Source organism: Gossypium hirsutum, chromosome D11 (assembly GCF_007990345.1).
Source record: "Gossypium hirsutum isolate 1008001.06 chromosome D11, Gossypium_hirsutum_v2.1, whole genome shotgun sequence".
In the NCBI taxonomy this organism is placed as follows: Eukaryota; Viridiplantae; Streptophyta; class Magnoliopsida; order Malvales; family Malvaceae; genus Gossypium; species Gossypium hirsutum.
Genome location: NC_053447.1, coordinates 31,867,610 through 31,883,805, shown reverse-complemented (window position 1 = coordinate 31,883,805; position 16,196 = coordinate 31,867,610). Strand labels below are relative to the sequence as shown.

Sequence of the window (16,196 nt, the reverse complement as noted above, 5' to 3'; positions counted from 1 at the left end):
TTCTCTTTCTTCCTTTTGTTGTAATTTAAATGTTCTTGTTCAGTTCATAACTAGCTAAGTTGCTAAGCATGACCAAGTAATAGATCAAAACATGAAGCAAAGCCGAAAATGAAAAGAAATCAAGGAGGACTTGAGAGAATTTTCCTCGGGAAATATTTGTTTATTGAGAAAATATATGCTCTTCCGCTCAGAAAACAACCCTCAGTTGAACAGACTTGACACGTTAAGCTGACCTTGTTCAGCTTAACTCCTATTTGTATTCCAATATCCCCCGTCACATATCTCCTCTCGAATTGTTGTACACAATATTTGCCTGGCAATGTTCTGGAGAACATACCAGTAGCCTGGCAAGGGTTTTGTAAAGATATCCGCAACTTGTTCCTTGGCTCGTACATTATTGACTCAAAAGCTGTCGTACTAATTTCTCCCCATCAAGATGTACATCCAATTCCACATTCTCCATCGTAACATATAATACTAGATTGGCAGCAATATGCATTTCACTTGCATTCTGGCACCAAATCACAAGTGTTCCAATCAGTTTAAAGCCCAACACATGGTCACGTCAGCTGTTGTGTTAGCTACACTTGTGTACTCAGCTTCTAATATCGACCTGCACGTCTCATTCTCTTTCTTCAAAGACCAACAAATGACGATTGTTTCATCGATGGTTCTTGCAAGAATTGATTCACTTTATTCATGCTACATATGATGTCAGATCGAGTCAAAGAAATTTATGAAGAGCCCTAACAGTACTTTTGTATTTCGTAGCTTCAGGTGGTGCTTTCATCACCTATGGCTATGAAGTACTGGTGTAGTAACCATTGGTGTCGGTACTGATTTGCCCCAATACGACTTATTTTAATGCCAAGAAATTAACTCGAGTCTCTTAGGTCTTTCTAGTCAAAGAATTATTTAATCAATCAAAACAAAATCATTTACATAAACAATGAAAAAGGTACATGAGCGTTGACCTCTTCTTACAAACAGTGAGGAATTAGCTATAGAGGTCTTAAATCCCAAACACAATAAAAATTCGCAATTTCTCCAATCAGGTTTAAGAGACCGTATAAGGCTTTATTCAACTTACAAATTAGAAAAGTAGGCTTAAACATCAATCATAAGATAATTATAATAATATATTTGTTTATTTAGTTTATTAATAAAAGCCATTGCGATTATTACTTTTGGTCTCTATTTTTATATATTAAATAAATTGATTAATAATAAAATCTCGAGAATAATATGATTATTTTTAAAATGTCTTTAGTCAAATATTATTGTGTTCTTTGACAATAATAATACATTGAGGCTAATATGTGGTTGATAGATGACATCGTATTTTCATGGATAAGAAATATTAAGTCAACGCATGAGTACATGTTAGAAAACAGTGGAATGGACTGACCCACCACGAGAATGCTTCTTGAATTATTATAAATTAGTTACAACAATTCTCATAGTGATAACAGTGTGTGTGATCCTTAAACTAGAGTCATCATAGTTCCAGCAGCAGGAGTCTTATACTTTGACACAGTCTAATGTCTTCCGTAAATGGTTGTACTATAAAGACTATTATTAGGTATACCACAAACTATGTGGTGAGATATGAATGGTTAAGAAGTGTTTTTCCCCTCCTACATAATAGAAGGATATTTCGGACTCTTTGATTGAGTGAGACTAGAAATGCATGATCGTACTCAAATAAGTTGGTATGAGATATCAGACTCATTTGTTTATCTTAGTCTACTTAGGATTCAAGAAATAAAATATTAGACTATACATGTTTGATTATCTATGACTTGTGATTAATCTGGATATCATGGACAAATGTTATGTTAGACATGACTATGACTTCCCTCAACTTGGACAAAGGGATATATACTATATCATGGACAAAGAGATATATACCTAATAATATCACAAAAAGGTTATGTCAAACTATGACTTCCCTCAACTTGGGTAGCAGTGATGCAATGTTAGATGACACGCTCTTTGTAATATTAGGAATGTTTTAATACTATTGCAAACATTTATAGGATCCTATAAGGTCACACTCTACTATTGAAACGATAGGAACTAAAAAGAAATGTGACTATATTTAACCAATCACATGAGTTAAATTAATTATAGAAATACTCTCATACTAAATTTAATTTGATAGAGTTAAAATGCCTTGTGTCATATTTATTTTTGTCCACGGCTTTTTTGTGTTCATAGCATTTATGTTGAGTCACATGTTTGTTTGTTGTCCTTGTAAGATTTAGCTTGCATACAACATGCATATTTCTATTTTGCATTGTGTTTGTCCTTAAGTAATATTTGTTGTTTGTGATTTATTTTACAAATGAACTAATGGTCTCTATTTATAGTGTTTTATAGGTATATGGCCGGTCACAAAGAGTACCCTACAACTGTTCGTATTCCCTTTTAAATTCATGCACATTCATTCCTTAATAAATAAGAATTCATGTATTTCTTCAACCATCAAGTGATCATTTTTATTCTGCTCACAAATGCGTTGTTCTTGTCAAATTCATGAATTGCCGAATTCATGCACTTGTCTCTTAAACGGACAGTTCATCAAGGGGGAAGGATGTGGCTTTTGAAGCAAACATTGAATCTACAAGTTCAAGTATGGTAAGGGGGGGATTAAGGTGTCCATTCATGGGTTCATCCATTTCCCAAGTGCATGCATGTCCAAGGGAGCTGTTGTGATCTTTCAACCATTCATGAACATCAAGAAGACTTCAAGGGGGAATGCATGGAAAGAGAAGATGAATATGACCATTTGGTCATGCATTGAACCTCGGATTTACATCCATGCACGATCATATATATGTACGACATTAATTGTTCAAGTTATTTAATTTTTTGAGTTAATCTTTTAAATTCGAATCGAGTTGAATTTTTAAAATTCGAATAATGGAAAAACTAAAACCACGTTATTTTGGATTTAGGTGTATTTTTATGCCTTGCCCGTTAAGCTCCCACCCCGACATCGTTCCAAGTAGAAGTTAAAACTTAACATTTTAACTTCACCCCACTGCTGTGCTGCGCATTGCCATTTTGTTCAACATTAACTTCACCCCAAGGACCCCAACCATGCTTAAAACCCCAAATTAAGAACCCTAAACTTTTTTAGATATAACACACCTAAATCTCTACTATTAAACCTCTGCCCGTTGCCATATCATCAAGTTTGTAATACAAAGGAGATTAATCAACATTCATAGGCAAATCCGAGATATATATATACACACACAAATGGAGAAGTTGTAACCTCCAAAATATAATTCAAAAGACTCTAAAATATAACTCTTAAAAAATTAAAATTAATTAATAAGATATAAATCGCAATCATTAATTAACAATAAAAATATTTGAAATAATATTAATTAAAATATAATAATAAAAAAATTATATTCCAAATTAATTAATATATTTTTAAAATATAAGGAGTTGTACATGAATTAGAACTATATAAAAAGGATAAAAATGAAAAGAGAAATTTTGGAGGAAAAATAAGAAATAGTAACAGCAGAAAAGACTTAAAACAAATAATAATATTTAATAACCAATTAAAATAATATTAAAATCGAATTAAATTAATTAATAATATTTAAATACATATAATAGTTAAACTTTAAGATTGTTATCATATATAAAAGATAAATTATTAAAAAGAATCATAATGAGTATTGCTTTTCCATTTTTTTATTTTTACATTTAAGGTTGACGTTTTATTTAAATTAAACGTTTTCCCTACGACCATCCGTTTTGAGTTCCTCGCCGACCTCATTGCAGTATGTAATGCCGCCTAAACCTCCTTATCAACCATCTTTATCTAGTTCAAGCCTGGGCTCAACAGATCCACAGTGCCTCCAAGCTTGATGCAACTTGCAATGTCAACTACGGCTAAGTCTCAACTTGTTATGTCACCTATGGTTTCTGCTCATCATTCGTATCCACCAGATAAAGTACTAAAGCTTGACAATGCCAGTAACTTCATCTTCCACTAAGATCGAACAGTCGTTGCCTACTGATAATCCATCGTCATCGACTTTAACGACTAGCTTAGCACAGCCTGCTATAGGCACCTATGGGTTTCATTGAAATCATCTTCCCTTGATAAAATGCTAGGCTTGACATTGCCTGCAACATCACCTTCTGCTACCGTCGTATTTGCCTACTGGTATTCTGTGGGTCTCCAACTTGACACAAAGCTTTACGCCACCGAGAATTGCACCTATTGTTTCTCTCAACCATCAAAGCTGTCAAACTCAAGCTCAACACCAGGCTTGGACCATCAGTAATGTCGCCTAGGGCAACTACTCCACCATCTTCGCCTACTAATAAGCAGAGACACATACAGGAATTTACTCTAAGAGGGCGAAACTTATAAATTCAAACAATTTTTTTTAACGTAGAAAAGTGTCAATTTTATTCGGATATTTTTTTTCCTTATCAAACAAATCAATTTAATATTTTTTAAAAAGCAGGAACAATTTAACTGTAAAAAAATTAAAAGAAAACAATCACACTATATAAAATTAAATAGTTTTTTTCCAATATGCAAAAGGAATAACTAATATTATACTAAAAATTTCAAAAATATCATTATAATTTTAAAAATTAAATTAAAAAAACTTGGCCTTAGTTTTATTTCTCAATACTAGACATTCTAAATTACACACTCCACTTTTTCATAAGATCGAACTCAGCAATGAAAGAATCTGTTGAAAATTCTCGAGCTATCTCTTTTTCGTTATATGCCACATAGTAAGTTGAAAGGAAATCATCCTCTATTTTGATGCGAAGCCTTGTCTTCACAATTTTCATGGCTGAAAATGCTCGTTTAGTTATTGCAGTAGACACGGGAAGAGTTAATACAAGAAGAATAATTCTATCAAGAAGATGATAAATACTTGACATATTTGTTTTAGCTAACACTTGACACAACTCGACAACTGTAGAAACTTTCTGCAACTCCGTACTTTGATGAACATCAACTTGAAAATGCTTTAATTGAATATTCATGTGCAGCTTTTCTTGCTCTGCAATAGCCCGATTTTCGGTAATGTCGAAAATAGTGATTCGAGGCCACTAAATCCGGGAAGTAATCTTCTAGATTTTATTATTTAAAAATTTATGAGTTAAATATGATTTTTAAAAGATTTTTGAATTAGTAATTTGTGCTTTATGATGATTTATTAGGTCAAATGGTTTAGAAAATAAGGTATCGAGACTTCAATTTTATAAACCGAGCCGTAAATATTTATAAAAATATTAACGAAGTGTCAATAAGGTAGTATTAAAGTTTCGTTAGGAAATTTTAACGTTTTGGTAGTCAATTAATTAAAAAAGACTAAATTGAAAAAGGTGCAAAACTTGCTAAAGTGATTAAATAGCCTAAATAGTAAATAAAGGAGGACTAAAAGGGCAAATAGACCACATGAAATGGCTGAGGCGGCGTAAGTTTAGAAAAATCAGAGATTTTATATTAAATGAAATAAAAGAGAAATTAAAAATTCTAGAGAAAATCATCTGCAGTTTCAGCTGAAAAATAGTCATTGAAGAGGGTTTATGCTGGTTTTTCATAATTTAGCTTCATGTAAGTTTAATTCTTGCTTTTTCCTTGAAATTTCTATGTTTTGGGACTTTTACAACTAGGTCCAACTTATTATTTCATTAGTTTTTTATCTTCTTGAAAGTTTTAGAAGTTACCATGGATGAATTCATATGATTTTAGTTATTAAATGATGAAATTGATATGTTGATGGATGTTTAAAGGTATTCTATTAAAGAATTTTGGATGAAAATCATGATTTAGGGATTAAATTGAAAAGTGTTGAATTTATGTAAATTATAAAATTTCATGGAATTATTGGGTTGTTATGGATAAATAAATATATATATATGAATAAGGATTAAATTGCATGAATTTCATTTTCCAAGCCTAAGGACTAAATCGTAATTAAGTAAAAAGTATAGGGGCAAAATGATAATTTTTCCTAAGATGTGAATTGAGATGAACTGAATATGAATTTTATTAAATTGAGTTAAATTTACTCGTATAGATTCGGATAGATTAAATACGAAACAAGATCAAGGTAAAAAAAAGTGACGGATTAGTAGACATCAATTTACAATCATTAGTCAAGGTAAGTTCGTGTAACTAAATTTATATATTTACATGCTTAAATTGAATGTTGTGATTGTGAATTGTGTAATAGCCTTGTATATGGAATTTGAATACACATATCCAAAAATATCCGACAAATATTAAGTTCTGTTAGAATGAATGAAATTCAATTGGATACAGGGTTCTGTTTCCCGAAATGGTAATGTTCCTGCATTTGTTGTGGACATATCATAGCTTGAAAGAGTGTCCTGATATAAGCCCTCTCAAGCTTCCCGTTATAGTGTTCTTGTGAGCTTCCCGTTAAATACTTTTTGAAGCATCCCGATTGGTTGTGATCTGCATATGTTGTAACACACCCACGCTCATATGAGCATTCTGTTTATAGGCTCTTTATGAACCTCCCGTTAAAGGCTCATCGGAGCTTCCCGTAAATGCTTGCTTGAACGTCCTAATATATGGCTATCGGTGCTACCCGTTAAGTGCTCTTCGGAGCTTCCCGTTAAGTGTTGTTTGTGAGCTTCCCTTTATATGCTCATATGAGCATTCTGTTATATGGCTTGAGAGTGTGCTTTCTGATTAAGTATTCTAATGAGTACTCCCGAACATGAATTAACAGATTTCTGATTTGTACACTCATGTGTACTACCGTCGTATCCATCGAGATTTCAAATGAATCAACAAGTGAGAATCTAACACGAAGACAAGTGAAAATTAAAATGAAACCAATATCTGAAAATATATGAAATACATGGAACTTGGTATTTGATGAGTTCATATTTGTTATTGATGTTTACATGATATGAATAACTAAAGCTCATCTTTGTTATTGATGTTTACATGAAATGAATAACTAACATATTTGATGAGATTGTGTGCTTAGGTTATGGCCAAGTTGTTTGGGATGCATGTGTATGTTTACTTAATGTACAAATAAATGGTAAGTTTATTTCTCGTTATATGAACTTACTAAGCACTAAGTGCTTACTCTGTTTTATTTTATTTGTTTTATAGTACTCGGAGGCTCGTTGGTTGGAAGCTCGACAGAGATATCATCATACTATCCATCGGTTCGTCTCGGTATATTTAGTAAATTAACTTTGGTAATAATGGCATGTATAGGCTAACTTAGCCAATGATGGCACATAAAATGTTATAGATGTAACTAGCCATTGTTATGACTTGTGTTTGGTATATTTTGAGATGTACATATATAGCTTTAATATGTTTGTTGTATGAGAGTATGAACTGGTAAAGTAATGGTAATCACATGGATGAGTTGATTTGAGATAGCTTAATTGATAAATTATCCATACATATGAATTTGATTAAATAAGTAAGCTTGCATACATGAACATATGTTAAGACATGTCAAGCATAAAACTTGATTTGGCTTGATTAAATGTCTTGAATTGATTTGTGAATGTGTTTAAGTAATTATGTAAGTGGAAAGACAAGTTTAGGTGAGAAATAAGGCTAGGAAATGGCCTTATTTAGTCCACACAGGTAGAGACACGGGCGTGTGTCTCCGCCGTGTGTGACACACGACCTAGCACATGGGCGAGTATTCTGGCCGTGTGTCTCTTGCATCTTAAAATTTCAAAATAGAGTATTTGGAATTGATCACACTGCCTGGCACACAAGCTTGTGACTTGACCGTGTGACCCCTGTACTTAATTAAGTTACAAGTCAGAGAGTTACATGGGTTAGGGACACGGGCGTGTGTCTTACCTTATATGCCACACGGCCTGAGACATGGGCATGTTACTTGGCCATGTGGCTCACACGGTCTGACCAAACGGGCGTGTGACCCCTGAACCTAGGAAAATTTTTGGAATTTTGTGAAAAATTCTCTGAGTTCCCAATCAATCTTGACTCGTTTCTAATGTATGATTTGGGCCTCAAGGACCCATAAAAGGGAAGATATGGTTAAATTATAATTAATTTTCGATACGATTGTGAAATAACATAAAATATCTGAATATGATCTGTAAACTCCAGTAATGCTCTTAAACCCTGTTCCGGCGACGGATACGGGTTAGGGGTGTTACATGCTTTGTAAAATCGTCCGGATAAAAATCATTCATAAGCTTGCAGATATCTTCTACGTGAAAAGTTTTGTAATTATCGTGTGGATCTAAAGCGGAGTTAAGAACAAGTAACTCCACTACCTCATCATTAAAGCGAGAATTCATTTCTGTTAGCAATGAATTGATACCAGTAATGAATATATCAAACCAATAATGATGCTCAATTATGAGGTTATCTCTCTGGATACGAGACCAACCTCGACCAACTTTGTACGAAGCACTTAAATTGGGGACTTATCTCATGATCTTTACAAAATAACTTCATTTTCTTAAAGAAAGGATCATACCCATGTTCTCTGAATTTCTGGATAAACGTTTTAGTTGATGACACCAATTGCATCATACATTAATATTTGATTATTATTAAAGTTATATAATTAAAAACTAAAAAATACTTTCTTAATATAAAGAATAATCTTATAGCATAAAGGGGAATTATATGAAATACAATTTGGCCAAGGGACGAATGTTATATAATGTGGATACCAAATTTAAAATACATAATATTTTATATACAAAACTCAAAAATCTAAAAATTTCAAGGGGGCAACTGCCCTCACGCCCCTTGGATCCATCTCTGCTAATAAGTTCATCGTTATCAAACTCAATATTTTCACCTAATAAACTCCCAAGCTTGACACTGCCTGCAGTGTCACGTTCAGCTCACCAAGCTTCTAGCCCCCCATTTCAATCCAACATAGCACCTTTGACTTCGAAAAGCCATCTTTGTCAAACCTGAATCTGAGATCGTCACAGCAATTGCACCGCCGTCTCTTCCATCAAATACAACACCATCAGGTTTAAAACATCTTTACCTAGGAGCTTCTTTGCCACCAGCTTTTTAGATGAACTGCTAGAGTCAGTTAGATTGTTATAACAGATTTAGCTTGTTACTTTGTAGCAGTTTCCTCTTTCTTGTATATGTATAAATACCCTCCTCATGTACTCAATCAATCAAGCAATATTTTCAAGGTTTATTCATGAAGTTTAGCATGTTCATGTTTACTTTTGTATGAGTTTCTTTTATGGTATCAATCACCGATTCTCGGGCTATTTTGTATTGTGCTCTATGGCTACCATTTCACCCGATGTGTCTGCAAATGAAGCAATGTCCCTGAAGAACTCTGCTCTTGTCCACAACTCATCTTTATCATGCTTTCCCGATAGAGAAAGAACATGTTGAATGGTGCAATCCTTCTTTAGACAAAACAGTAAAGCTTAACAATTAATAATAGATTATGATATATACATGAAAATATTTATGTAATAAATAAATTTAAAAGGAGTTTTAGTTGAAATGATAAAAATTTTGAAATTTATGGTGTTTTAGGTTTGAATTTTATCAAGCACATTTTTGTAAATTTCACTTGATTTAAAATAATAATAATAATTTCCTACAATAATAGTTATTATTTTATAAATAATTGTTCAAATTGAGTAACACCCAATTGAAGAGTAACACATGTTTAATAAACCTCTTAAATATGATATAAACATATGTGTATGCATACGTACATATGTATGTATTAATACTTATATGACGAGATTATATAGATTGGCTAATAAAGATATTACAGTTAACAATTACGGTAATAGACCTAAATAAGAATTTTTATGAAAATATGTTTTATATTTGGATTGGGTGAAGTTTAGGTTGAGTTTAAATTTCATGATGGTTAATATATTATAATTATGATTTATTAGTAAAAAAACATAAATATATATATACGGCTGTGTAATACATATATTATAATAATAATACAATATATAGTTGTTATGTACCATTTGTTTTTTAACCCCTTTACCCGAGACCCTCCATTACCGTGTACGTACAACCGTCGGACTCCAGCTCAAATACCACCAAGATTCAGCTAGGCAGATTCATGGGGGCCTAGTGGGTTCCCGCAAACTTCGACGGTAAAGCACAAATACAAGTAGCAGCAAAGCTGTCATGCGATTTCGGCACCGGAAATTGACGACAGTTGCATCACTGTTGCTACCGTTATAGTGGAAAGAAGAAAGAGATTGAGTCGTTTGTGCAAAATCGGCCATAAGTTGCGTGAGTACTGTTCAAAGCTGCCATTTTAAACTTGCTTCCTTTGGTTTGGCTTTTACAGCCAGTGAGGTGCAGTTGGGGGGAAAAAATGGTGCCAATCTCATTGTTATGCTGTTTGGTTCAGCAAGTCAGTGCAGTGAGATTTCATCTCCACCACACTGCTCAGCTGAAAATCAGCTGGTGATTTTAGCAGCAATGGAGGTGCAGTGAGCTATTGGTACTTTAACTCTCCAAAAATACCCTTACTTTAACTCTCCATATCTTTCCTCCTCCTACCGTGCTCCTCCTACCGTGCTTCTCCTTCTTCAATTTGTGCAACCAGTTCACTTCACAAAGCTCCAGGTAAGTCATTCATCTCCTTCTTCAAGCTTCTGCTGCTGCTATAACTTCTGCCATTTTCAACCATGTTTGCTTGTGGTTGTGGTAGTGGACTTTTGTGGACTTTTCAACCATTTTCAACTTCTGGCACTACCGATCTTCTACAACTTATGCCATTTCTCTGTAATAAAGGTGCACCGGAAACTTGAAGAAGATGATACAGATATTAGCCAAACAAAGAGTATGTTAGCTGATGGGCCATGGACCAATTCTTCTACATCTGTTACTGATCTTTATCCAGTTAATTTGACTTCTGGATATTGGCAGAATACAGATTCAACAAAGTAGAGAAAAAAATATATAATTCTCTTGTTTGGTTTTTCCCTAAAAAATTTGTATTCCTTTCTCTGTACAAGTTGTGGTAGGTACAAATAGAAATTTTAAAGAGAAAGGTGCTTAATATATGTAAAAATAAATCATATATGTATATTAATATGTATAGTAATAGAAAATTTAAAGAGAAATGTGCTTAATAGAAAAATTATTAATATGTATATTAATATATGTAAAACAACTTTTTCAAAAAAATATTAATAAATAATTTAAATTAATTATATAATTTATTAAAATATTAGAAGATACATTTTAATATTTTATTAAATGAATTTATAAATTCACATATTTTAATAATTTTAAAAAAGTAAAATAATTTAAAAAACTTCTATTATATATCAATTTTAATATGATGTCCTTAATAGTCATTGCTTATTCTCACCTCACCGCTACAACTGCGTTTGAATCCAAACACACACTCCACTATTGTTTCTAATCTCACCGCTACAGTATCCAATCTCACTGCTATAATAATTAATCTCATCGCCACCGCTGTTTTTAACCTCACCGGAGCTAAACACACCGTCCATCCAAACTAAGCCTTACTTTGTTTAACTTATTTGTTTTGGGGTCTTAATATCATGTGTTGGCATTTCATAGTTAATATTCATTCTTATATTTATTATTGATCATGACCGATGTGAGGTGATCATGACCAATGGATGATGTCAATAATGATCATTAGGGAAATCGCTGCTAAAATTATTGGATACTTATTATTCTTAATGTTGAAATGTTCTTCTCAAACACTAGTGAACAAAAATTTTTCTTTTTTAATTTCTAAATTTTAAAATTAAATTCACTCTATCAATATAAGCAAAACATAAAAATAAAACTTTAAAGATTATTTTTAAATATTGAAATTTAAAACTCAAAACAACATCATCTGTTGGGCATTGTGAGGGTGCTACCACTTTCCTCACACATAACCAATTCTCAAATTCAAGTTTGGCTAATTTCCAAACCTACACCAAATGCCGAGTATTTTAGAAACAAAATTTTTCATTATTTCTCACACATCATCATGCTATTTTTGTTGAAAAATAGTTTAAGGATGTAGAAAGCTTCAAATTTTTTTTAAAAAAAATAATTAATTAAACTGTTAAAATACATTAAAAAATACTCTTAAATTTTAAAAAGAATAATTAAACTCCTATTTTATATTTTACTTCTTTTTGCTCTCAATTGCTAAAAATCATCAAAATAACACGTAGTTTCCGTGGAACAAGAAGAAAATGTAAACTAGCAAAGATGAACCGTTACAATCTGCTTCCCCTCTGAACTACCACTTACATTATTAAACTACCACACAAAACTAGTTTGCGGATAGATCCAAGATAGATGCACTGAACACTTCTTGTTTCCTTGTTTTAATGGCGGAAATAAAATCATCCTTTGCTTTAATGGAAGACCCCTTTTCGTTTCCTTCATCTTTCACTGCTTCCCTTATCTGGTGTGCAATCTCTTCCCACTTTTCTCTTCATATCCCCTCCTTTCCCTTCCTTCTCCATCACAATTCCTATCACTTCCTTAACCTTTTCACTTGAAATACTGCTCTGAACCCCTCTTGTTAACTCCACCGACACACCCATTTCATCCACCAACATCTTGGAATTGAAAGCCTGTTCAGCCGCCATTGGTCACCCTATGATTTTCACACCTTGGCTTAAGCTTTCCATTGTTGAATTCCACCCACAATGGCTTAAAAATGCCCCAGTTGATTTGTGTGACAATTTCTCCAATTGTGGTGCCCAGTTTTTTCACCAGCAAGCCTTGGTTACTCTCTTTCATTCGAGCTTCAAACCCTTCTGGTAACCATTCCGATCTGAATTCAGCTTTTAAGTCGAATCCAAGTGGAGGCCTAATCACCCAAATGAATGGTGTCCAACTTTTTTCCAACCCGATTGCAAGTTCCATCATCTGTGATCGACTCACAGTGTTCTGAGATCCAAAAGAAATGTATAGAACTGAAGCAAGATCATGCATATCAAGCCATTCGACACATTTTTCAGCTGAAATTCCAGGCGATTTTCCTGCATGTTGTGTTGTAGAACTCGAAGACGATAATGGTGACTTGTTTAGCAACTGTTTGGGTAGAAGAGGCCCAATTGGCCAAACTGGAAACTGTGTGTATTTTCTCAGTGAATCCAACCCAAGAGGCTCAAGCTCTTCAGCTGTGTTCGCCAACCATCCAAAAGACTGCAGAGAACTTGAAAACTGAGATTTTAAAAACCTGGACCATGAATCATTCCCATCAGCTTTTCTCATAAATTCATGGAGTTGAGAAACATGAAACTTACATCTTTCAGGGAATCCAGGCAAATTAAACTCTTCAGAATCTGTTTTACGATGTGGGAGGTTCAACCAAAAGGAAAATAAAGCCAAGGTTCCATAAGCTCCACCCGTGGCAAAAGTGATGTTTACAGTGTTCATAATGTTGGCAACCTCGACAACCCACCCGACGAAAACATCCGATATGATACAAAGTGGGGGCTTTCCTTGTTTCTTTATGATATCTAACAACAAGTTATGGAATGGGGTCTTGAGGGAAACAGATGAAATAACGAGTTTACCGATTTGATCCAAAGGCAAGTTCTCAGTGTTCTCTGAGTTGGGTGGCAAGCCATGGCCTGCACTGTTGAATGGGAGCTCAAATATGTGGATCCATGGAGGAGGGTTTTGGTGTTGGAGAAAAGTGGAACGGAGATACTGAATGTTGAGAGGGGTGTTGGCAATGGCGATGTTGAAGCCAGTGCAGTGGTGGATTTGTATTGCGAGAGATAGAAATGGTATAAGATGGCCATGAGCCATGAATGGGAGCATTACGATGTCGATCTGCTGTGAACCCATAGTAATCGCTGTAATGATTCAAGCTGTTGGAAGCAAAGATTTCAATGGCCACCGCCAGTGTAAATTTCTAGATTATGAATGTAACCCATGCTAATACACATCAAGGATCGATATGGAATGTATATTTAAATTTCCAATCTAAGAAATGTGACTGCAAATTACTGAAGAAAATTGAAGTAGAAAATGGAGAGCTATTTTCTTGTTAGGAAAGTGGTAGACGTGGACTTTGAAAACTCCACAATCTAGAGAGTGTGTGTGTGTTTTAAATTTGTGGGATATTTCACTTTTAACGTATTTGATTTAATTTTATGTTGATTTCAGTAAATATATAATTATATTCCTAAATTCAAAAAAAATGCTGATTTTAAAAAATATTCAAGGGAATGTATAATTTTTTTTACATGTAGAGAAAGAATTTGATTTTGGTGTGAGAAACAGAAAACGCGTTTTATAGACGTTTTTTAACTTTTTAATACATTAATTTCTTTAGTCAAATGGTTAAATATTAGTGGATTTATCTTTAAGGGTCTGTTTGATTGAGAGTAAAATATTTTCCGTAAAATGATTTCTGGAAAATGTTTTACTTTTCTGTAAAATGATTTACTGGAAAATATTTTCTGGTGTTTGATTGAATCTGTGTAAAATATTTTCTGCTGCTTGGCAGATTTTTTGAAAATATTTTTTGGAAAAGTTGTTTTTACATATATTAATATATATTAATAAATTTTTATATTTTAAATTATTTTTACATATATTGCAATGATTTATTTATAATAATACTCAATTATTAAGCTACAATATTAATCGTTATAAATTGAAAAAAACTAATATCAAATAAATTATTTGTAATTGTGTTAAAAAAACAAGTATTGAATAATTAAAAAAACAAGTTACTGAAAAATCGATAAACAGAAGCAGTTTTCTACCGGAAATGAAGGAAGTAATGAAGGAGGCGATAAAGAGGAGAGCACGGAAAATGTCTTACGGAAATTGAAAGGGTAAGACATTTTCCCTAAAATTTAACCCATTTTCCCTTGTTTTGGAGTTCATTTTCCAAATGGAAAATATTTTCCGCCAATCAAACGTTGGAAAAGTTGGAAATGATTTTCCGGAAAATCAATTCCGTCAATTAAACAGACCCTAAGTTTCGAGTTTGGTTCCTCTCCTACTCAAATTTATATTTTTATTTCATGTTATTTTAAGCTTTACTTTTATTTTTAATTATTTTTTTAATTATTGTTATTTTAAGAACATTTATATTTTTACTTTCATGTTGTTTCAAGCTCTTTTTTTTATTTTTAATTAATAAATATATTGTTTTCAAGTTTTTCTATACTTTTAATTCATCTTTTTAATTAATAGTTTTTTTATTTATAAAATTAAATAATTATTGTCAATTATATAATAAAAAATATATTTTTGATAAAATCGATATTTATCATTATGTTAAATATATTTTATATTTTAAAAATATCAACTAATTTTTTGATATATTTTTCTTTTTATATAATATTTATATGTTAAATATTTATTTTCTCTACTTATATTGTGGGTATGGTGATTTCTAATATTATAAAATCAAACAATGATTTCAAATATCATTATTATTTTTATATGTAAAATATTTCAAAAATCATTGTTTTTTCATCTACATTGTGAGTATGATATTTCAAATATTTTTATATGTGAAATATTTCAAATATAATTATGTTTATATGTGAAATATTTCAAATACACATACAAAAATATATAATACTAAAATTTACTACATTCATGATATGTATTGAAAAATAAATATTACACATATAAAAATTATATTTACTAAAAATAATAATATTTGGCGATAATTATTTGATTTTATAAATAAAAGAGCTATTAATTAAAAATAAAAAACTTGAAAATGATATATTTATTAATTAAGAAAAGCTTGAAACAACATGAAATAAAAAATACTTATGTGCTTAAGAGAGGAATCGAACCTAAGATTTAAGAATTAAATCACTATTAGTTAATCATCTAACTAAAGGAGTTGTTAAAGTATTAAAAATAATAATTAAAAATAAAAGTAAAGGTTGTAACAACGTGAAATAAAAATAAAAATGTAAGCAAGAAAGGAATTGAACTCGGGATTTAAAGACAAAACCACTAACATTTAACCATCTAACCAACAAAACTAATATATTAAAAATTCAATCAGTATTTTTTTCAAATTTAGCCTATTTTTATTTTATTTATTTTATGTTAATTTCAGTAATAAATAATATATTTGAAAAGTAAATTATGATAGAGTTTATACGTGCAAAAATTCAAAAAAAAAAGGAGATATGTAGCTTCTTCTTCTTCTTCT

The 16,196-nt window shown here is 31.9% G+C and overlaps 1 pseudogene; it reads right to left on the bottom strand.

Annotated features, from left to right (window-relative positions):
• Positions 1 to 12,138: 12,138 nt before the first annotated feature.
• On the bottom strand, positions 12,139 to 14,173 carry LOC107913391 (UDP-glycosyltransferase 92A1-like; annotated as a pseudogene).
• Positions 14,174 to 16,196: the final 2,023 nt, after the last annotated feature.